General features: G+C 36.8%; 1 protein-coding gene across 1 annotated transcript in view; it reads right to left on the minus strand.

Moving 5' to 3' along the window:
* LOC106073086 (arrestin domain-containing protein 3-like) overlaps window positions 1-22277 on the minus strand; it is a 209833-nt gene extending 187556 nt beyond the window's left edge. The window contains exon 1 of the mRNA XM_056032067.1: window positions 22093-22277. The gene's annotated coding sequence lies outside the window, so the exon portion shown is untranslated. The remainder of the gene's footprint in view (window positions 1-22092) is intronic.
* Window positions 22278-23961: the final 1684 nt, after the last annotated feature.

The raw sequence follows: 23961 nt of genomic DNA on the forward strand, positions 1-23961 counted from the left end.
TATTACAATACCTCTATTTACCTCTAATACAATACCTCTATTTACCTCTGTTACAATACCTCTATTTACCTCTATTTACAACACCTCTATTTACCTCTATTTACAATATTTCTATTTACCTCTATTACAATACCTCTATTTACCTCTATTACAATACCTCTATTACAATACCTCTATTTACCTCTATTACAATACCTCTATTTACCTCTATTACAATACCTCTATTTACCTCTATTACAATACCTCTATTACAATACCTCTATTTACCTCTAATACAATACCTTTATTTACCTCTATTACAAAAAATCTATTTATCTAATCATGATTACATATAGATTCTACATCTGTTTTTAGATTCTAGATCTAATTCTTTTTTAAAAGTCGTACAACCTCTGTTTATGCATTTAAAAAGCGATCACGCTAACATTCATACAGATACACCCCCCCCCCTTCTGCCCCTTTTCTTTCCTTGTCACAACTATCCAGACAAAAAAGCTAAAAGCATGACATTGCGCATAACAAAAACAGTTGGTAAAAATATTTGTAATCGCATAGACTTATTACTGTTAGTCTAGACAAAATGATCTATTACAAATGTATACGACTGATCCAAACTAATTGATACTACTACACTTTATATATGCATTTTTTAAAAGTGTTTTCATATTTCTCTTGTTTCTAACATTGAAACAATCACGAGGTTTCAACTAATACAACGAACGGTATTTAAAGTGTTCCATGGGAACATTTCTCAACCAAATGTTCAAATGAATGTCAAACGTCTGCCAATATTCAAACACAATACAGTATCCTAGAGAGAGGTCAGCGTTTGGAAACTATTGTACTGACTTAACTCAGGGATCTATTGGCCTACTTGTTGTAGATAAAAACGTCTGGTGGTTTCAGAATTGAACTCCAAGTCACATACTGCAACATCCAAATCAAACGGTTAACGTTGTATTTATCAATATCATGTAATGATTGCCAGCTACAATCTATCTCTTCATCTCTCTGTCTCTCTTTCCCTCCCTATCTATCTCTCTATCCTCCCTCATTCTTTCTCTCTCTCCCTCTCTTTCCTGAAATTCTGTTAGATCTACGAGAAACTCAAAAAAAAAAATTGATTGCTGAAGAATGCAAAACAAATATGTTTCAAATTATCAACCCATGATTGAACCAATTAGCCACCCACTCACACCCACCTAACGGTTAGCTCTAGCCGATACTGCAGCTGCTTTGCATGTCATTCATTGCACTGACATTTGACATGCAAAAAGGATCCACTCATATGCAAGCTTCGTATGGAAGCCTTTTTTTTTTCCTCCGAGTAAATTATTTGGTACTCTTAAACTGAAGAGACCCGCAGATAAATAGTCAGATTGATAGATCAAAGAGCCAAATCCTCATTTCCTATATTACTTATTATTCACACTTAATTAACATTTATTACTTTTACTGCAACCAATATGTAACAAGCACATAAAAGACTCTTAATATAACAAAAAAAATGTTTCTAGGGCAAAGAAAAACATTTAAAATCCGAATACATGGCTACTTGTCTACACCAAAGACGCTAGTCAACCTAATGATCGTCAAGTATTTACAGTATTATAAGGTCTGGACGTGGATGCGTTGACCTGATTGTCATGGCTGTTATTGTAAATGAAAGTTAACTCTGAATAAACCGTCTAAAAAAAATATACTTGTGATCAATGACGCAGTTTAGCGAATGAACTCTGTGGGCAGGATTTTTGTGGTGGCCCCTAGTCTAGTCAAAGATTCACACAAAATGCGCCTAATATTAAAAGCATGTCATATTTGTGAAGAAAGAGAGTAGTTCCTAATTTAGTCTCATTTCGTTGAAGTATTGAAGGTGAACAAGAAATACTAAAAGATGGTCGAAGAAATTGAAATGTGTATCATTTGCAGTTTTCTTTTAGCATACATTGATCATCAGTGCATCTATAACCATGAAATTCCCTCGGACCTTAGTGAACTGATCACTAGACATATCCATAAGAGAGCATTGCGATCCGTGGACTCTAGTTGTCCCGCGTATTTCCTTCAAAAGTTACGCTTTGAGACTTTTTTCGGTACATATGCCAAAAGTTTAGAACTACCTCCCCATTTCGACAAAGACTATTCAAGAAGAATATTAAGACCTACCTTTTCAAACCTTTTTTTAGACTAGTAAAGTTCATCTTTCATACCTTGCGATCTTGCATCTGTTTCTTTGGCCAACGGTTAACGAACAGGGTGTCATGTGACCAGCACAACAACCAATCGCCTTTACTTTCCCCAACTAAAGTCAGGTACCCATTAGAGTTGGGCGGACTCAGGGGCGCCCTAAAAAAATCCCGAAACTCAAGACGCGAGGTACGGAAACAAAGCGCTTAACCACTCAGCAACTGTGCATCCTTGTTTTTAGATTACTTTGTCCTTTTCATTCTCGATTGTGTGCGTCTTATGTTCCTTGTGCTTACATTTTGTTGGCTAACAACGCTATGTACATTACATGAAATAAGGATTGTTAATGTATCAATTTATTTTTTAAAAATTATATGAGTATTTCAATTCTGTTGGTATCTAACCTGACCTCTGTTAAAAACTCATTAAAAAAATCCCACACGCGCATTGAACTCACCCCCCCCAACATTATATAAGACTTAATACGTACAGCAAACATTGGTGGGGTGCTCACAAGTCAATGAATGAATCCAACTCTGTTATCTGATCTCCATGTCACATGGTTTATATACATCAGATTGCCACAAATATTGTTTGCAATTTAATGTGTCAATCCTAAGACTGATAATATAAACAAAAAGGAGCAGAAATCTATGGCAGTGCAAGACGGAAATGCTACAGGGTCGGCTCCTACTATCCCGACTGCCCATCACAACATGTTGACATTACAGAGAAGGGATTTCAGAGTTTCCCCCTCGAGGCGTAGCATCTTTCTCTGGACCGGAGTGTTTCGTCAATGATTATATAGGTATCCAAACATTAGAAGAACTGTTCAAACTATCTCATCAATGGCGTAGCGTCCATGGCGTGAAGGAGGGTTCAATGAACCCTGGGCCACGACATTACTGGCCCACAGTCTGAGGAGTAGCAACAATGGCGCAAAGGTGTTCATTGCACTTGGGCCCATGACTCTTAACTAGTTGGATCCCACGTGAGAACTTACGGATGACACTTAAGTCCTGATGTTCACGAATTAAAATTTCGACACAGCTGCTAATTATTCAATGTTCTCAAAGCTCAATCAGTTTCTTTACTTTTCTGTATTTAAAATGTTTTGTAACAACTTTAATTTGATGGAAAGAAAGAGTAACGTAAGACTTTATATAAGTCTGAAATCTTAACTGACATTCTACTTTGTTATATAAGTATCAAATTATCTCAACAGTTGTGATTCTAAAACTTTTGTATCCGAGCCAAAGAATTCGATACCTTGAAATGGTGACCTCAGAAGCCTTCATCCCATTGTTTTGTTGTCCCTTTATTGTATACAAAAATGTTAATGTAATCATTACAAAAGATTTTTTAAGAAAGGAGACATTATCTAAAAAAAAAGCTTTAATATTTAGCTACAAAACTTAACACCATAGTATGTTTCATTTGTCTCACTGAAGTTGAATAACTTGTTCCGCTAAAATGAACGGCGAAACCAGGCAGGCTTATAACAAAGATCTAGAAAATAGAGAGATGTCCAAATTAATCATGGTAAAGTGTCCTCCTCTGACCAATGCTCAGTATTTGGTTCATAATTCTTAAAGAAAGTTAACACCATTATATTTATACGAAAACGTCTGACCAGGGCCCAGGCTTTATTTAAAGTTGTTATGAATATTGAAATTTGACATGTCAAAACGACCTATTGGGCAATGCAGTTCTGTCTGCAGTTCTGTCAAAAATACCGTTAGTCCAATCCGGACCATTTTTCTCTTTCATTGTTGAGAGCACTCAAGACATAAAAGGTTGATCAAATTACCACCGTTTGTTTAAAAACTGTTTTGTGATCTCCGATGACGAAATACCCTACCCCCCCCCCCCCCAAAAAAAAAAGCAATTACAGAAACATTTCTAGGTTTTCGTATTTGTGAGAACTAGGCGTCTGCAGAACTATCTGAACAAAGGCTCCAAGTAATTAATGATTCCCATTTATCCTTAAATAAACGGCTAGGCTAAAGCTATAATAGTGCTTCCAACATAAGTGGATAGTAGGGCCTACATTGGTATTCGTGTACGGTTTCTTTTGATGAAACCGCTTGCGCAAGTTCGTTATGCTAACCAGGACTTAGAGTTGGTCCTAAATGATTCTGGCAGCTGTGTTCAAGACGTTGCAGATTTCTAGGACTTGGTATGTATTGGTTTTCTGCTCATTGCATCTCAAGATGGTCGCGTCTTGAATCCAATAGTACACTCAAATACTTGTGCCCGCTAGGTGGTCATCAAGGAACAATGAGATTCAAATAGTTCGATGTACTAAAACTGTTAACACAAATTACTTTGTGTTCCTCAAAGTAAAAAAAGAACACCTGGAAGCTGAAGCACTTAGAGAAAAATTAGAATTACTCGACAACATTGTCCTGCTTAATGTCAAGTACAGAACTGTTTGCGCAGTCAGCGTAGCGTTGAAAATGTTGGAAAGTGAGCAGCAAGATCAGAGCCGGTCTTAAGGCACTGCAACCTATGCGGCCGCAGTGGGCCCCGCACTTTCATAGGCCCCGCGCTAACACTAGTTGTAAATTAAATTAAATTAAACCATTAAAACATATAACAGGATTTCATGGTCTCCTCGTTCCATATGCTAGGACAAATGTGTACAAATGCTCCTTCTTCACTAGTGCTATTAGAGGATGAAATGGGTTGCCTGAGCTAGCTAGAAAACCAGTGACTTAGAATGACGCCTAGTACCTAATCATCGTTTTTTGAAATAAAGTCTGTATTTTAGAAGAAGAAGAAATTGCAAAGTATACCCAAAAAAAAAAATCATGAAAATCTCTTGAAATTATTAAATTATCCTGAAAACTCATACAAATGTCTTTAAAAATAGACACAATTGTCATTTTGGGGTGTCATTAAATGTTGAAAACTCTAATCCTAATCGCATTAAAAAAAACGGCATTGTCAACTTTCATTTAATATAGATAATAAAGCGAATTTAAAACCAAAATAGGAAGTTCCTACATAATAATTATGATAATAATAGTCTGGCATGTAAAATATGGATTGTAGATCTAAATCTGTCTTGATCTCTTAAAAAAATAAATCTAAAAGGCAGATCTGAATGTTTATCGGCTTTTAGTTGGAAAACTACCTTCTATTGTAGATGGCTCGTAATTTAATTTGACCGTGATTTTACACTAAGTAACATATGAATAAAATGCAATGACGAATTTAGTTTTTAAAATTCTTAATTTTCACTTATTATCCTTTTTCCTACCCAGACTAGGCCCCACGCTATTCGTTACGCATAGGGCCCCGCATTCTGTAGGACCGGCCCTGAGCAAGATCTACATAGAGCAGAAAGTAGTGGAATGTATTTTTGTGAATGTACCCATACATTCAGATTACTCACTCAATTGTTATGACGCACACTGCATTCGTTTTATTTGGAATAGGGGGGCCCACCACAATATTCTTGAACCCGGGCCCACGGATACCTGGCTACGCCACTGCATCTCATAAAAGTTAAAAGGATAAACAAAGTCACTGTATATGTAATGAACGATTGAGTTTTCGTAACACTATCAGAACAATGACTAAACTTAGAGACACTCCAGGACACTCTGTGATGGAGGACACAAATAAAACAATAAATAGAATACATAAAAAACTGAACCATAACTTACACATACAAAATCATAACTTAAAACAAGGTTACAAAGACAGCGGTCCAGCAGAGCAAAGGATAGGTGAAAGTGAATGTGAAGTTAAATGCGAACCTGGCCTACCTGATGTCTTATAATGAATATCCAATTGATCTAATTGTTTTTGTAAAGGGTTAATCTCTTATTCAACCAAAAAAAAAAAGAAAATGTCTAAAACCATATTTTTAAATGTGCTAAAAAATATGGCGAATGACGGTCTCCCCTACTAAAGAGCCTCCCGTGTTTGTTAGTATTAATAGTGAATAGTTGTAAAAGTGGTATATTTTTATGAGAAAACTGCTTGCATAAGGATTTTAAAAAATTGATTTTTTGCTTTAAGAAAAGAAAAAAGTAGCCGTTGCATCAGAACTTTGAATGGACTAAAATATTATTGTTGATATGGTGCGCAAAGGTGCACGCGTTCAATATAATAAAGTATCATTCTCCGCCATGACACTAATGGTTGTTGTTTGTTTATTGCTGACTGTGAACCTAGATCATAATTAACATGGTGGCAGCGGTATATTAATAATCAGAGGTAATCATTAATCAGTATATAAAGGTTAATTGTTTGCAATAATAAATAGGCAACAATTCAAGGCTACGCCGTGCAATGGCAGCTAGAAATTTTCTTCCTGTACCCGAGCCGCTCGAGGTAGAAGGAAACATGGCCGCTAATTGGCAAAAGTTTCACCGGAGCTGGCGAAACTATGAGTTAGCCACTAAATTGTCGGAAGAATCAGAGGAGGTCAGAGTGGCCACCTTTCTAACAATTATAGGGACAAAAGCGATGGACATATATGAAGGTCTTGAAATTGAGAAGAGAAAAGAAAGAAAGATGGAAGAAATAGTGAACAAATTTGAAAGTTTTTGCATTGGAAAAACGAATGAAACTTATGAGCTCTATGTGTTCAATACGCGTGAACAGCAAGAAGGCGAGGACATTGAAAAGTACATAACAAATCTGAGAAGACTAGCAAAAACGTGTTGTTTTGAACGCCTGGAAGATAGCTTGATTAGAGACAGAGTAGTTCTTGGTATTAGACATGAATGCCATAAAATGAAATTGCTACAAGATAGTAGTCTCACATTGGAAAGGTGCAGAGATATTTGCAGAGCATACGAGACCGCTAACAAACAGTTGAGACAAATGCAAGCCGACCCTCCAATCATTGAGAAAGTATCAACACCTTCAAGAACAAACATTCAGAAAGGTAAATGCAGGTATTGTGGAAAGATTCACGAATACATTAAAGAAAAGTGCCCTGCATGGGGTAAAATGTGCCTAGCGTGCAAGGGGAGACATCATTTTGCTGTAATGTGCAAAAAGAAAATTCAGCAGGTGTCAGATGATATGTCTAACGATGAAAGACAGATACAGTCGGACACAAGAGATGATGTCATGATGGTAAAAAATGAATGGGTGATGTCTTTGGAGAACCACAAAACGAAAAGGATGACAGCAGTTATGACAGTAAATGGTCACCGTGTAAGGTTTCAAATGGATAGTGGAGCTGATGTAAATACCATCCAGGAAAAATACGTAAATAAGAATCAGATAGAAAAGGCAACGCAAAGATTACTAATGTGGAATAAGACTGAAATGAGACCCTTAGGGAAAGCCACTCTAACGACGAGAAATGAGAAAACTAACGAAACATTTGAGGTGGAATATATAGTTGTACCAAATAATCTAGCATGCCTTCTAGGTCATGAAACTTTAACAAGAATGAAGTTAATCAAAGTCAATAAAGATAGGTTCATAGCATCAGTAGTGAATAACCAAGAAGAAGACTGTAGTCCAAAGTTTACTGGTGATTTGGGTGACTTAGGAGAAGTGTCTTTAAAGATTGATAGCAGCATTAAGCCCAAGGTTCTGCCGTGTAGAAAGATCCCTATTGCTTTACAAGAAAGAGTTAAGGAGGAGTTAAAGACCCTAGTGCAGAGAGGAATCATAGAACCAGTGATAGAGCCTACAGAGTGGGTGAGTCAGATGGCAATTGTGGAAAAAGCTAATGGAAAAATTAGGATCTGCATAGATCCACAAGCCCTGAATAAAGTTTTACTAAGGGAATTCTATAATCTTGCTACTTTAGATGACATATTGGCAGATTTGAACGATGCCAAAATATTCAGCAAATAGGATGTGCAAGAAGCTTTCTGGCATGTCAGACTAGACACAGCGTCATCTAATTTGACAGCAATGATAACCCCTTTTGGTAGATACAAATGGAAACGATTACCATTTGGACTGAAAGTGAGTTCAGAAATTTTTCAGAGACGATTAAATCTAGCACTAGAAGGACTGAAAGGCTGTTTCAATTACGTTGATGATATTATAGTGGTAGGAAGAGGAAGAACGAAAGAAGAAGCACTCAGAAATCATGGTATTAACCTAAGAGAGCTGATGAAGAGATGTCAAGAAAAGAAGATTAAACTGAATCATGAAAAGTCTGTTTTTAGAGCAGCTGAGATTAATTTTTTGGGTCATATTATTACAGAAGCAGGAATAAAACCAGCCCCGAACAAAGTATCTGCGAGTTTGAGTTTGAATGCTCCGAAAGATATTTCATCAGTCCGAAGATTCTGTGGCATGGTTCAATATCTGGCAAGATTTGTTCCAGACTTGTCGACAGATCTACAGCCCATAACAGAGTTGATCAGAAAGAACACACCATTTGTTTGGTCTGATCAATGCACACGAGCTTTCAACAAGATAAAACAGAAAATATCGACTCATGGCACATTGATATATTTTGACCCTAACAAAGAGCTTACATTACAAGCAGATAGTAGCCAAAATGGGTTAGGAGCAGCGTTATTACAAGATGGCAGTCCAATAGCATATGCTTCTAGATCATTAACTGATACTCAGAAAAGATGGGCACAGATTGAAAAAGAATTGTTGGCAGTGGTTGTTGGTTTGGAACGTTTTGACCAGTATACGTATGGCAGGACAGTTATAGTTCAGAATGACCATAAACCACTGGAAAACATCCTTCAAAAACCACTCAGTTCTGCTCCGAGAAGGCTACAAAGTTTAATGATGCGTCTTTATCGTTACGATATCCAGTTTCAATATGTCAAAGGCAAAAATTTGTTCATAGCTGATACTTTGAGTAGAGACCCATCAGAGGAAAAGAGTGATATCCCTGATGTTTGTGTCAATACAGTGGGACTGGCAATACCAGATGCAGTGCTGGAGAAAGTCAGAATCGAGACAGAGAAAGATAGAACATTGCAAACACTTATTCAGTATATCCTAAATGGATGGCCAGACAAACATAATAGTTTACCTGAACTCAAACAATATTTTTCACTTAGAGACATGTTAACATACGAAGACGGTCTCCTGTTGAAAGGAGAACAAATAATCATACCGATATCACTTCGCAAGGAAATAGAAGAAAAACTCCATGCAGCACATCTGGGAGTAGACTCAATGAAAAGAAGAGCAAAAGAAACAGTTTTCTGGCCTGGATTATCAGCTCGAATACAGGAAATAGCCAACTCATGCTACATTTGTCAGAAAAATAAACCAGCAAATCAGAGAGAAGAATTAATACAGCACGAAATAGGTTCTAATCCGTGGGACAAGATTGGAATTGATTTATTTCAAATGTGTGACCAACAATATCTAGCCATAGTGGACTATTATTCAAATTTCATAGAGGTAGAAAACATGCAGTTGACAACAACACACGCAATTATAAAGAAACTGAAAGTTTTATTTGCAAGATATGGGGTGCCCAAAGTTTGTATATCTGATAGCGGACCTCAGTTCACATCGGAATATTTTTCCAAATTTATGATGGAATGGGGAGTGACTCATTTTAAATCTTCTCCAGGACACCATCAATCCAATGGAAAGGCTGAGTCAGCAGTTAAAATTTTGAAGAACATAATAAAGAAATCTAGAGAATCAAAGTCAGATGCTTATGAAGCTCTTCTGGAATTTAGAAATACTCCAAGGCAAGACACAAATCTAAGCCCAGTTCAGATGTTTTTTGGTCGGATGACTCGAACACTGATACCAAACAAAAGGAGTAACATTAAGATTTCTACATGTCAAGAGAACATTGTGAGAAGGAAAGAAAAACGTCAGATGAGTGTAAAAACATCTTATGATAAGATGTCAAGAAATTTAAGTCAGCTGAAAACTGGACAGATGGTCTATTTCCAATCTCCTAATGACCCTACATGGAGACGTGGAAGAATCCAGTCTCAAGTCAATCAGAGAGCTTACATTATTCGAGGTGACAATGGTGCAGTGTACCAAAGAAACAGAGTGCATATTAACCCGAACAGAGAAACAGAAGAAGATATATTTCCCGATACTGATAACAACATACAGGACAATAGAACTCAGGATCAACACGTTCGCCACTCATCAACTCATCATTCCCTGCGACCAAGGGATCAGTTGAAGAAACCGACAAGATTCAATGACTATGTGTCTTAATGAACTATTGAATGTTGATTTTTAAATGTGATATGTTTCATATTGATTGAAGCGTATACATGTATGTTATGTTTAGTTGTTTATGTTGTGGTTTTGTTTTATTTTTTTTCTATGATACTCCCCGAAATGTTTTATTTTTTTTTATTTTTTTTTTAAAGAAATGGGGATGTTGATATGGTGCGCAAAGGTGCACGCGTTCAATATAATAAAGTATCATTCTCCGCCATGACACTAATGGTTGTTGTTTGTTTATTGCTGACTGTGAACCTAGATCATAATTAACAATTATGATGTCGGATTTTCACTATCTTTTCTAGTTTACGAAATCTATACGGGACGGACGGACTGACGGACAGACATTTCACACAAAACTAATAGCATCTTTTCCCCTTTCAGTGGCCGCTAAAATACACAAAAAATAGAAAAAGATCAAGGCACATTTTCTATTCCATACATGACACAAAACAGATCCAGATGACAAAACAAAACACTTAAACCTACTAAGCCGGAAAAGGCTATTGACTTAGAAAGTCATGCACAAACTATTATCAACTCGTGTTGATGAAGTGATACCGATAGTGTATCAGCGTATGGTAGATTTCATAAATGGCGGAAAATCTATAAATAGCAAGCGTTTTGGTGTATCCGGTGAGGAAAGTGAAGAAAGTGTTAAATAAACTATGATATTGAAAAGTTACGTGTTATATGGAGTGACGGTTTAGCACTGCACCACCAAATGTTTGAAGCTCCTTTTCTCGTCAATTACATTATGTTGCCAACTGCCTTATTTATTAAATATATATACACTTGTGTGTGTGTATGAACATATACAATCTTCTAAAGTGGATTTGTGTTGCTAAGATACTAGCCCACTATCTCCGGCATACTCTTAGATATTGTCTCACCAATGTTCCAATTAGAAAGTGACACATGGGCAACAATGTAGTTTCACTGTCCCTTTCTGGATGATATAGTCCTATAGATCGAAACCCTTTTCTAGGAGTCTGAAAATCGTAAATATTTTATTACGCGGATTGATGGATTGATTGAGAGAAAGAGAGGGGAGAGAAAGGAGTGAAAGGGGGGTGGAGGGGGTGGAGTAACACTGACAATGGAAATGAAAATAAAAGATGGAACTAAAAAAAAAACTATTCATTAAAAGCAAACATTTGTTCCATTCGTAATAAAATGTGCTGCAGTGTTTTTTGATCTAGGCTCCATTTTATCTTATTTTACTAGCTGGCGTTCGAAGCGCGAGCATCAAGCTACAGACTTTTAACTCAAGATAAGCTCTGCTGGGAAAACATTAAATATTGATGAAAGATGAGTCTACATCGTCTGCTGTAGACAACAGATGGCGCTAACGGCTTCGTATGCCATCGGCGGTGTTGTCATGGAGGTTCTCAAAGATGTTTATACCTGAGCTGTAGAAACTTGGCATTAGTGAAATAAAGGGTACGACACCCTCCCGAACAAACACACCTATGTCAATGACATAAGCATTGTCTTAGGCTACAATTATTAAGATCCACGTGACAACCCAGACTCAGTTGCGACACGCATCTATTTATATAATTCTCTTCGTGGCTCAACCTTGCGGGACACTAAGATGAAAAAGTCATGGAAAGATAATTCTTTTATTTCTGCAAGTCGGACTAGAGTTACCCGGTTTCGCGGTGACAGAGAACGAGGCTCAGAAAACAAAAAAAAAGGGGGGGGGGCGTATGCTGCGCCGGCTCGTACATTATATTTTACTAACCTGATACAGACAAAACTTTTGTCCCCGGGGAGGGGGTCTATTTACATTTTCTTTTCGCCGTCTGCCACTGTCTACGACTAAGATTTTATTTTTAGGTTTCAAAACCTGTGTTCCGCAACTTTGTAAGAGTTTAGCTGTTTCTTTCAGAAGTCATAGTCACCAAGATTTTAACTAGATAGATAGATAGATAGATAGATAGATAGATAGATAGATAGATAGATAGATAGATAGATAGATAGATAGATAGACTGAGATCAATACATGTACACTTGGGTCAGTCTAGGATCTAAATAAGAGTAGTAAGGTAAATATCTCCTTTAAGAGATTGTGGTCTTTAGGGCAGATGATGTTAAGTTCATCTGTTTCTGTGGCCTACGGACCGGTTAACGAGGGTGTCATGTGGCCAGCACAACGACCAACCGCCTTTACTTTTCCCCAACTAATGAGCTGTGTGAACTCAGAGCCGCCCAGAGATCCCGAAATTAAAAATCCCAGTCTTCACCAGAATTCGAACCGGGACCCCCGATTCAGAAGCCAAGCGCTTTACCGCTCAGCCACCGCTCCTCATACATGTTCACTTTGTCTCAGATTGGGCATTGTGCAAACACTAGATGTTACACAAACATTCTCAAGACTCGATGTGTTAGAAACAATTTGTTGATTGAAATGAACTGGGCACCTACAATGCTTAACAGTAATAAGAAAAAAAAGGCTGTAATGGTGTGATTCACTTGTATTTAGAACTGAGTGTTCTAGCTGCTCCAATGTGCTGTCTGTTTTGTTTCAATTAGGTTGACAGATTGCCTTGTCAAATATATGGGAGAGAAACCTCGACTGACGATTTCAGGATAGAGTGCATTGAACGTGTTTTGAGTTTTCTAGATTTAAGCTCGATAATAAACCCAGTTTAAACCCAAACCTGCCGTTTTGCATTTTATTGCCGTTATGGAGAACTTACGGTTCAGTCTCGTTTTAAGGACAATAGATATTAGATACTGACTAAAGACATGCAGTGCTTGATTTACTTATAGGTAGCATAAGGTATAGCTTAGAGCCGTTAGCAAAGGGGCCTTTTTACCTTTACCTATCCCTTAGTCTGTTGGACCGTTGGGCACCATGCAAGATTTGTCAACCGTCTTTCTCCATTCCTCTCTTCTTTCGCCTGAGAACGTCTTTGAATGGCAGGCCCGTCCAATCTTTTAAGTTGTCTTCCCATCGTTTTCTCTGTCTGCCTCTTCTTCTTCTCCTGGTACTGTTCCCTGAAGGAAGGTCTTTGCGAGCCCGAAGACCTTGTAATATGGCCATAGATTTTTAGCTTGCGTTTCCTTACGATAGTTAGCAGGTCATCATGGGGTCTAATCCCTGCGGTAACCCTGTCTTTAATCTCTTGGTTTGTGATGCGGTCTTTAAATGTGATACTTAGGATCCTTCTGTAGCATCTCATATCTTAAATAGCTTAGGGCCTTATCAAGTCTAAATCTGGCCCTGATTTTGTGTGAGACACATAGCTATTAAGGTGAAAACTTCTTTGAACCTTATTGTTGGTCGCTTTAACAATGTCGACGGCCCTTCATAAAGGAGGAATTTTCTTTCAGAAAAAAAAAGTAATTTTTATATTTTACTTGTTCAAATGAATGCTTATTTAAAAAGATGTAGTGCTCTCTAGAGATGGAGGTTTGAACACTGTATCTGACACATTGAAATAGTTTTCAAAACACGGCTTTGAACTAAGCGTTAGCCAGACTGATAAGAACTACTTACTGAGCAGAAGCCACAGGGAAAAGCTCTTGAAAGACAAAAATCATATTTACATCTCTGCAGGTAAAAAATATAATCTCTAAACTTTGCTCTAAAAGCAATTTTAATCTGAGCAATTAAAGATGAACTTTTAAAATATGTTGTTTTCGTGCCAATTTAAAATATTGAACGAAAAAAAAATCAATATTTTAAAGAGTTTTGATTTAAACAAAATTTAAGTGTTTAGTCCATGAGAAAATCAAAAAGGAGCGTAAAGAAAAAAAGATCAAAACGTCACTCTATAAACTTCTTTGCGTTTCAGGAATTTCTTATTTAGCAGTCAATAGTTATGTCCTATCAGCACGTAATAGAAGGGATGAGCCTGACTTTGTGGGTCCATAGACTTCGTTTATGGCATAGAAGAAGTTCTTCATGTCGTGCTTGTCAGCCAATTCCTGTATTGTTTCCACTTTCTTGCTGAGCCAGGTCTCTTGCATTTGGCGTAACTGTTTTTTGTACATTTTTTCGGATGTTGGTAAATGTATCTTTAATGAACTCGGAGTTTGGGCTGTTCAAATACTCTTACTCTTTTAGCTCTAAACCTTTTATTTTATTTTCTGTTTTGTGCCTAGAGCTCAACTAATCTCATTCTAAAATAACTCCCAACTTTTTCTTCACTAATTCACTCCTTCATTCACTTATTTCATCACTCACAATTTCAATTCCCAATTCTGTGCATTGGATTTAAAAACAAGGAAAACGAGGTTTAGAATCTGAAATCGCTGGAAAAGTTTCTTTTTTTTTTCTATCTATCTATCTATCTATCTATCTATCTATCTATCTATCTATCTATCTATCTATCTATCTATCTATCTATCTATTGTGATAAGTTTTTTTTCCTTTTAGTTATTGACGCCTGTCTGAGTTTCTTGTGCTGTTGTATTCAATGCGACTAACTAACAAGAACATAGACTCACACAAAGTAACAAGTAAAGAAGCTAAGCCCAAACCTTTGTAAAAACACAGATGATAGTTAAGTACTGGGAAAAGGCCACAGTCGAGTCTCTGTCTATAAATACTTGTTATCCCTAAGGAATCCTATCACCAACTGACTTGATGTCTCTAGGTAGTCTCCAACCCAACTAAGTCACTAGTCGCGTTCAAAGTTTGTCACTTATGGTGCGTCTCTATACAAAATACTAAGTGTCTCACACTTTCTTATCTATCTATCTATCTATCTATCTATCTATCTATCTATCTATCTATTTATCTATCTATCTATCTATCTATCTATAAATTTATGACCTTTTCTTTATTTCTATTTTAGATATTCAGTTAATTTTTACTTCTTCAAAATAATTCTTTGTCTTTCTCTCTATCTGCTTTTCACTAACTCCTCTCTCTCATTCCCTCTCTCTCATTCTCTCTCTCCCTCTCTCTGTTCCTTTTTTACTCAGATCCTCCTCTCTGGTCTGTGAGTGAGGTACAGAGATAATACCAACTTAATGGATATGAAGAGCACAGACAAAGTAAACACTGGCGCCCTCCCTGCCTCCACCCATCGCCGCTAGGGGGCGCTGAGATAAAGTAAACTTGCATCTTCTCTCTGCTTACATCAACATGTTCCTGTCTGAACACAGAAGGCAGGGGTGGCACCCAGAGGGGGAACCGGATTATCCGGATAAGTCACAAATTGACAGGGCCCTTCAGGCTATCACGATATCAAGATCCATAATAACATATTTACTTGTCGGAGGACTAAATACTTTCAGATTTATCTTCCCTTTCTTGCTCAAAGCTGGTCTACTCCTTTTTGATGTTAAAATCAGGAGCGTAGCAAATTTACGCGGGGCCCATTACAACATTCAAAGATCTATGCGTTGACCATAGGCGTAAATCTAAACCGACTAAAAGCACTCGTGCATGTCACAGAACCAGACAGATGAAGAGAGACTGACGACAGCCAACACTAATAATAATGTTGGCTAGATCTAGAATTAGCTCTAAAGTTTACAAGAATAGTAAAGGACGACGGACTTAAGTTGACGGTCCACATCGTAGCAGTGGCTGCATTCTGTAGGCAAACACAATTCAGATCAACTGTTTGGGTTCATTCTTTTTTTTATTGTCGCAACTTTTGAGACTAAATATATTTACCCAAACATATCTGTACTTTCTCAAAATAGATACGCGGTCATTAAAAACAGTGATTCCCAAACCAACGGCCCGACGGACATTTCCGATCCATTACGCGATGCTTTCGAACTTCTTGGAAACTTCTAATAGGGCAGAATGAAACCCCCAGAAGCTTAATTCCATTCAACGCAATCTTGATGATCATACGTCAGCCAGTAGTGGAGCCCATTACATCAAGGGATGTCAGTGTGTCTGCGTGTGTTTTGTTTTTCTTTTTCAATCTATATTGTTATTGTTATAGTAGCAAAGCTGAGGTGGGCTAGTGTGTAGTCAAGCTGAATGTCCATTTGTTAGGACAAATAAATGATCTTATCTTTTTATGTGATGTAGCGGCAAACAGTTAATTGAATCTTCCTACAGACAAGTTGGAATTTAAAAATTGGAAATTCTTCTTTACAACAAAATTGTCAATATCAGTGGAGTGATATTCAACATAAAACATTAAAATATGTTAGAAAATGTTTGATTTCTCTACCTACTCAAATCTAGCCGCTATCGCCATTTAGTTACTACAGGTGGTGGCTCTGATTTCATCACTTCTTGTTCAACTATTTAGGCTGAAAATTCAGTTTGACAAGGAAATGAAATTCTTTAATATGACAGTTCCTAACATCAGTTGAACTTTATAACATCAGTTGAACTTTATAACATCAGTTGAACTTTATAACATCAGTTGAACTTTATAACATCAGTTGAACTTTATAACATCAGTTGAACTTTATAACATCAGTTGAACTTTATAACATCAGTTGAACTTTATAACATCAGTTGAACTTTATAACATCAGTTGAACTTTATAACAATTACGTCCTTTTGTTGTCAACAGAATGCAGAGAAGGTTGGACGCTCACACTACTTACATTGGCATAGCTCTAGAAGTAGTCAGCTGTTAAAAGGTTATTGCTGAAAGTGAGTGTGGGATAAAAGAAAATACTGCAAGAAAAACATAGAAAATACTTTTTTGCTAGTCAATACCTCCTTTATACATCCTATAGAGCGATTTTTGGCTTTGAATAACTAATAAATGTTAAAAAAAAAAACGGAATATTTTTTTTACCCCGCTTCATTCATCCCCCCACCCCCACCCAGGAGATAGAATCCTGATTAAGCGAATGTATAAATCTATTAAACTTTATAATATTCTAATCATAGGCCTTTAGATCTAGACTTAGTAGACGATGCGCCAAATTTTCCTGAACATTAATTTATTAAACCATTGAAACAATGAGGAAATACTAAAAGACAAACTCCTTTCAAGATAAATATTTTCTAGTTCTCTAGCCATAGTCAAATATTTCTCTCTATATTTTGCTTTACTTTAAAAACTATTACGATTAAACCAAAGGTTTCCCAGTGTGGCCAACGAGCTAGTCATTCTTTTCCCAACGATATAAATCAGATGTCAATTTTGTATGCAAATCAATTGTTCCGTTTTCGAGATCCGTGTCCAGGTTTTTATGCCCACCCACCCACCCAGAAAGTTTTAATTTCTACGAAGAAGTATTTTTAGAAAGACAAATCCTGTTAAAAGAAACTCACTTTCCCCCAACTGAATATCGTTTATGTATGAACATTTCCTCACTTCTGACACCACCATCTCCGTGATGTTACAATAGTACAAGTACGTATGTTCTCAGACATAACGAGTGGTGAAAGTATATTGGCAGATGTTCAATCGAAGCCCGCGGGTCGCAGCTCAACTACCGCTAGTCTCGAATCAACAATGTATTATCTCCCGTCACTTGTGTGTGTGTGTGTGTGCGTGCGCGCGTGTGTGTCTTACTTTTAAACAGATGACACAAGGAAGAAAGTAAAAGTAAAGAAAATGAAGTTACTAGATCATTATGTAACATTCTGTTTTTGGACGCGGGGTGGTGAGAAAGTTCTGGGAAAGAGAAGGTGAGAGAGTAGATGGTAGAGTGGATTTCAACACTATCTCCCAGCAAACTTTTGAGTCATGTTTCATTTAGTACGTAACAGACGGCATGGGAAATGGTTTAGATCCAGCTTCCGCTTTCATTATGTAAAGGTTGTTTTGATACAAGCAACAAATTAGTAGATGTGTGTGTGTGTGGGGGGGGGGGGGTAAGTCATGGTGAAATATTTAAAAATTAAAATGTATCTAAAGGTAAGTTTCTTGGTGGTTGTTTTTTGTTGTTTTTTTTTAAAGATAACTCACATTGCATATTTTTGTTTTCTTTTTTCAAGGCATATATCAACTCACTCAGTCTGTCTGTCTGTCCAAAAGTTTGTACACGTTTTTCTCCCACACCCAATCTTGGATCAAATCGAAATTTTGCACAATTATTTCTTGTACCAGACAACACAAGAATCAATTTAAAAAAATAGTTAATTAACTATTGGTAAACAAAAATTTTTTTTTGGTAATGTACAAGGGAAAGAAATTCTACTTTACTAATGTGGTGGTATACATTGAATTAGTCCCCTTGAAGGGCCTTGAGCCTTGAGTAAGAAGTCATGTTGTACACGTCTTTTTTTTAAGCATTTAAAAAGCGATCACGTTAACATTCACACAGATGCTACATCTTCCCCTCCCCCCTTTTCCAACTTGTCCAGACAAGTGATAGGGTCATAGAGCATTGAGAAAGCTAAAAGAATGAAATTGCGCTAAACAAAAACAATTGGTAAAAACAGTTCTAATCGCACAGATTTATTATTGTTGTTGGTCTACTCTAGATCTTTTACAAATTTGATGACAATGACTGATCCCAAGTAATTGAAACAATGACACTTATAAATAACTTGTTTTTGTTATCCATTATCTCCTCTTGTCTCTCACTTCCTTCAATCATGGCAGGAAGGAGGAAGGATACAAAAACTTGATCAAAACGTCAAGTCTGGACATTCTCAAAACTGGCTTCGAAATTGATTGCGCTCGGAAAACGCAAATGTCGTGAGTTCGAAACCCAAACCTGTCAACTTTTTGTTTTCAATGACGATCCGATTTATTTCATTTATATCTTCCAAATGTCGGCATCCTGTTTAACATTAGCACTGCCGTCGCAATAGAGTTACACTGCTGATCCGTGGCAATGAGAGTACAATTACAAGCTAATCCAGAAATGTGTTCTTCATCCTCATTGCATTACAAAATGCTCCCAACACAAGTTGAATCTAGCCATTAATTACTTAACGTTAATTTATGCTTTTAGGTAAACAAAAAAAAAACAACTGAGGAAATTGCATTAATTTTTCTTTTTTTCTCCCGTTTAATAAAGCTCGCACATACACACATCTAGACAGAGCTACACACACACAGAACTACACACACACTTTAAACGTTGTGTTATCCAGGGAATGGTGGTCTATCCATGCTAAAAAGAAAAATGCAACTGTAGGTCTATTACATAATTATTGAACAGAATGGAAAAGACTTAATGCTGTGTAGAGTTAGTATTTGTGTGTTTAGTGTGGGCTAGTGTTTGGAGGTTGTACATGTGGGCTGGTGTGTAGATTTGGTATTTGTGGACTGGCGTTTGGAGGTTGCATGTGTGGGCTAGAGTGTGGATGTGGTACATGTGGGCTGGTGTGTGGAGGTGGTATGTGTGGTCTGGAAGTTGAGTTGGAAGTTATTGCTGTGTTACTGTATTATTACTGTGTTATTGCTGTCTTGTTAAATTGCTATTGCTGTTATTACTGTCTTATTGCTGTGTTGTCACTGTGCTATTGCTGTGTTGTCATGGAAAGATAAAACTCGTTCGTACTTTACTCGGTCAAACTATATCAACGCCATTCGTTAATTAGGAAAAATGAAGAAAAAGGCCTAACTGCCTGTGTGAACTCTTTATGTTGTGTCTGTTCTATTTATGTGTATGTTTCTGTTGTGTTATCTTTATATGAGAGAAGAGTCCTTGTAATCACAACAAATCTCCATAAGGATCAATAAATCAGTCTTAGTCTTTGTCTTAGTCGTGTTATTGTATTAGTATAAAGTTCATATTGTGCTGTTACTGTCGTGTTACAGATTTTATTTTTGTGCTGTCACATGACATGTTGAAAGTGCATGTGTTTGAGAACATAAGAATTACTTTTGATTAGAAATTAGAAGCTACTTTTGTAAGTACAGACATTGGAAAGTTTCTCGTGCTAGTGTAACCCGAACAAGTGTCTTGCACTGACCTATATTCTACATCCGTACACTGAGAAAGTAAGAGACAAAACATTAATTAATTGAACCTAATGTCTTGAGAGAGTAGCATGATAGAAAAAACACAGAATCTTGATCACATTGTTCACACCAGTCATATTGTTGAGAGTTTCTGTTGTACTGTGTACACTAGAGTACATGTTTCATGTCAGTCTACACAAAATTCTTAGAAGCAACCAAAATAAAGATAAGTTTACAGACACATTTTAATGTGCATACATAGCATGTAAGGGTTGATTGAAAGATAGTTGTTTATTACTATTATGATGTTCAAGCTTGTGATAAGTCGTTACTGAATACCTTGAAATGCTATTCAGTATTAACTAATACATACAGAAATACAATTGACTTTTGTCATACTCAACTCTTATTTTTAAGCTCGAGCTAAGTATCATCATTATTGTACAATAACGATTAGTTGCTTTATAAGTTTATTTGATTATGTTGACACGGAAAGCAAAGCCAAGTAAAATGTTACGTTATTGATATCTCTAATGTACACGTCCTACGTAGTAAAAGAGCTAGAAATAACGTACAATAGATAAGGGAAACATACAATTAAAAGTGGTAGAGAGGACTTGGAATAAATAAGGGGAATTATTGAGTAGAATAAAGAATGGAGAAAGGCGTGGAAAGTCTGAATGTTTTAAGAATGCACTTTTATGTTGGGTATTGGATTCTAAAGGAAAGTCAAAGACAAGGAGCTAAAGACACGATAAAGAAGAAGATAAGATCAAGGTAATTATCAAACACATAGTTTTTATTATCAAACACATAGAATATATTTTCTAATAAAGACTTTAGTCCGTTAATGGTACTGCTAAGCTGTTAATTTTATAAACTTTTTTCTCAATAGATACGTAGAAGGTTATAATTATTCCTATATTCCTAGGACAACGTTTACATGCGTTTTTTTGGTTAGCATTGCGTTTGTCACGGCCTGTTTGGTATGTTCCCACACATGCTTAGAGAGACAATCTTGTGCTGTTTGTAGCAACATCCGAAGATTAGGCTATATGAGGGTATTATATGCAATGTTAACCTATTCGTAACAAGTTCAAATAATTATAATTTTAAAAGCAACACTAGGCTTATATAATTGATAAGGGAAAGCAGCAAAAAAAAAACAAAAAAAAAACAGGCTAAGTGCGTACTGACCCTATTAAATGTCAATAATTTTGTTAGTACTAAAACAGGACAGAAAATCGAACGATTTTATCACAAAGAAATATCGACACTCAATTCCCCAGCAGCATACCTGCTATCATAGCTATCCCTGCTATCATAGCTATCCCTGCTATCATAGCTATCCCTGCTATCATAGCTATCATATATATCCCTGCTATCCCTGCTATCATAGCTATCCCTGCTATCATAGCTATCCCTGCTATCTTAGCTATCTCTGCTATCCTTGCTATCATATATATCCCTGCTATCCTTGCTATCATATATATCCCTGCTATCTGCCCCAGACACCAGACAAAACGACAGTTCAGACTTTGACTATTAGTAGAAAAAAAAATGAAAAGACTATGTCTACACTGGAAATGAAAAAATGTAGTTCAGAAAATCAAACCTAGTTTTTTGTAAACCTATCATCTTGGGTTTATTTTTTTTAACGAAGATACATTACTACGAACACGTCATTCAATGCCCCTGCTGGGGATTTTGAATATTTACATTGGGTTTTTACTTTTTAGGATCTTAAAAGAATGTTGACGTCTATTTACTATCAACATAAAACTTTCAAATCAAACGATGTCTTGAAATCATTAGTTTTTAACAAAGCCAATTATAAACAAAGCTAAAATTACTAGAGTCTTCATACAAACATCACAAACACAAACACAGAATGAAGGTGTTCACAACAAACAAAGGTTTGGCTACTCACAACTTATAAAAGTACACATTGAGTTGTTTCTTGAATCTCCTAAAGTTACCAGTTACTCCCACGGAACGAAATCGAAAACTGAAAACACTCACTTCTGAACGTAATCGTTACATGTTGATTCTTACTCCCTCTTTGTACCTCTCCCTCTCTCTCTCCTTTGTGAACCTCACCCAGCCCCCACCACCGTACCACCTTTCACAGCTTCATCCTCTCTCCCGCCTAAAAATTGTTTTTAAAAAAAGGTAGCAGGAAATGCTGGATTCTGCAGGAACTCTTTTTTCTTTTGTGTTTTTTATTTTCCTTTTTTAAACTTTTTTCTTTTTGTTTCCATTCATTTAATATCGTCTGCTCCGAACTTTTTTTTTCGTCGGTGGAGTATCTGCGAGAAAAAAAAAAGGGTATAGAGAGCAACGGGTGCCGATTTTCTGTTTTATTCATTCAGCGTAGTGATATTTCCAGTTTGAACAACTAAACGTCTGGCGATAAGCCAATGAATTGGTAGAAATTAGGCGCTGACAGAAAGTAGAGTTATCCGTGCGGTTGTTTCCCTTCATTTATTTATTTGTCTTTCTTTTGTTTCTTGTTATTTGGACGAAGGCGAATCATTTGTCGTGTCAAGCCAGCGTGTTCGTGTTAGGTTGGTTTTATAAGTTCCTGTTAGGTCATGCAATAGCTATTGCTTTACCTGAGATTTGTAAGGTCCTGTTAGGTCATGCAATTGCTATTGTTTGATCTGATATTTGTAAGGTCCAGTAAGGTCATGCAATTGCTATTGTTTGATCTGATATTTGTAAGGTCCAGTAAGGTCATGCAATTGCTATTGTTTGATCTGATATTTGTAAGGTCCAGTAAGATCATGCAATTGCTATTGTTTGATCTGATATTTGTAAGGTCCAGTCAGATCATGCAATTGCTATTGTTTATCTCAGATTTGTAAGGTCCAGTCAGATCATGCAATTGCTATTGTTTGATCTGAAATTTGTAAGGTCGAGTTAGGTCATACTGCTGATATTGTTACATCTGAGATTTGTAAGATTAATTTTATTCTGAATTGTGCAGGATTACTTTTAGCACAAAGATATTGAACGAAAACAAATATTTTCATTTGTAAATCAACAAAAAAATTATGAAGATGGAAGCTTTAATCAACACATCATGAACATTTTATCAACACTTCATGAACATTTTATCAACACTTTAGGAACATTTTATCAACACTTTAGGAACATTTTATCAACACTTTATGAACATTTTATCAACATTACATGAACATTTTATCAACACTTCATGAACATTTTATCAACACTTTATGAACGTTTGTTCTCTCTTAAAACACAATCTGCCACTCCCTAGACCTCGTGGCCGTGTTGAAGAAGAAATGGAAGGACAAATTATTGGAGTTAGTCAACTAAAGTGCCAGACCCTTCTAAAAGTACACGGGCCACACAGCAAGAAGAGGCGCGATGGATGAGAGGTAGAGAGCTTGGCTTCCTGGTGAAAACAAGGATTTTTAATATCGGTATCTTTGGGCGCCTCTGAGTCCACCCAGCTCTAATGGGTACCTGACATTAGTTGGGGAAAAGTAAAGGCAGTTGGTCGTTGTGCTGGTCACATGACACCCTCGTTAACTGTAGGCCACAGAAACAGATGATCTTTACATCATCTGTCCCATTGACCACAAGGACTGAAAAGGGAACTTTGCTTACTTTTACAAAGCAAGCTTAGTTCCAGACCGAATAAGAGCATGTCTATCTATGGCCTCCTTCGGTCGTAAATGGAAATGAGATGAATGCCTGGGCATTAGCTGTGGTCGGAACGATGTCGCCCACACATCAGTTCCCGCCTCTCAGCGGATGTGCATGTACCCAC

The sequence above is a fragment of the Biomphalaria glabrata genome, chromosome 6, assembly GCF_947242115.1.
Source record: "Biomphalaria glabrata chromosome 6, xgBioGlab47.1, whole genome shotgun sequence".
In the NCBI taxonomy this organism is placed as follows: Eukaryota; Metazoa; Mollusca; class Gastropoda; family Planorbidae; genus Biomphalaria; species Biomphalaria glabrata.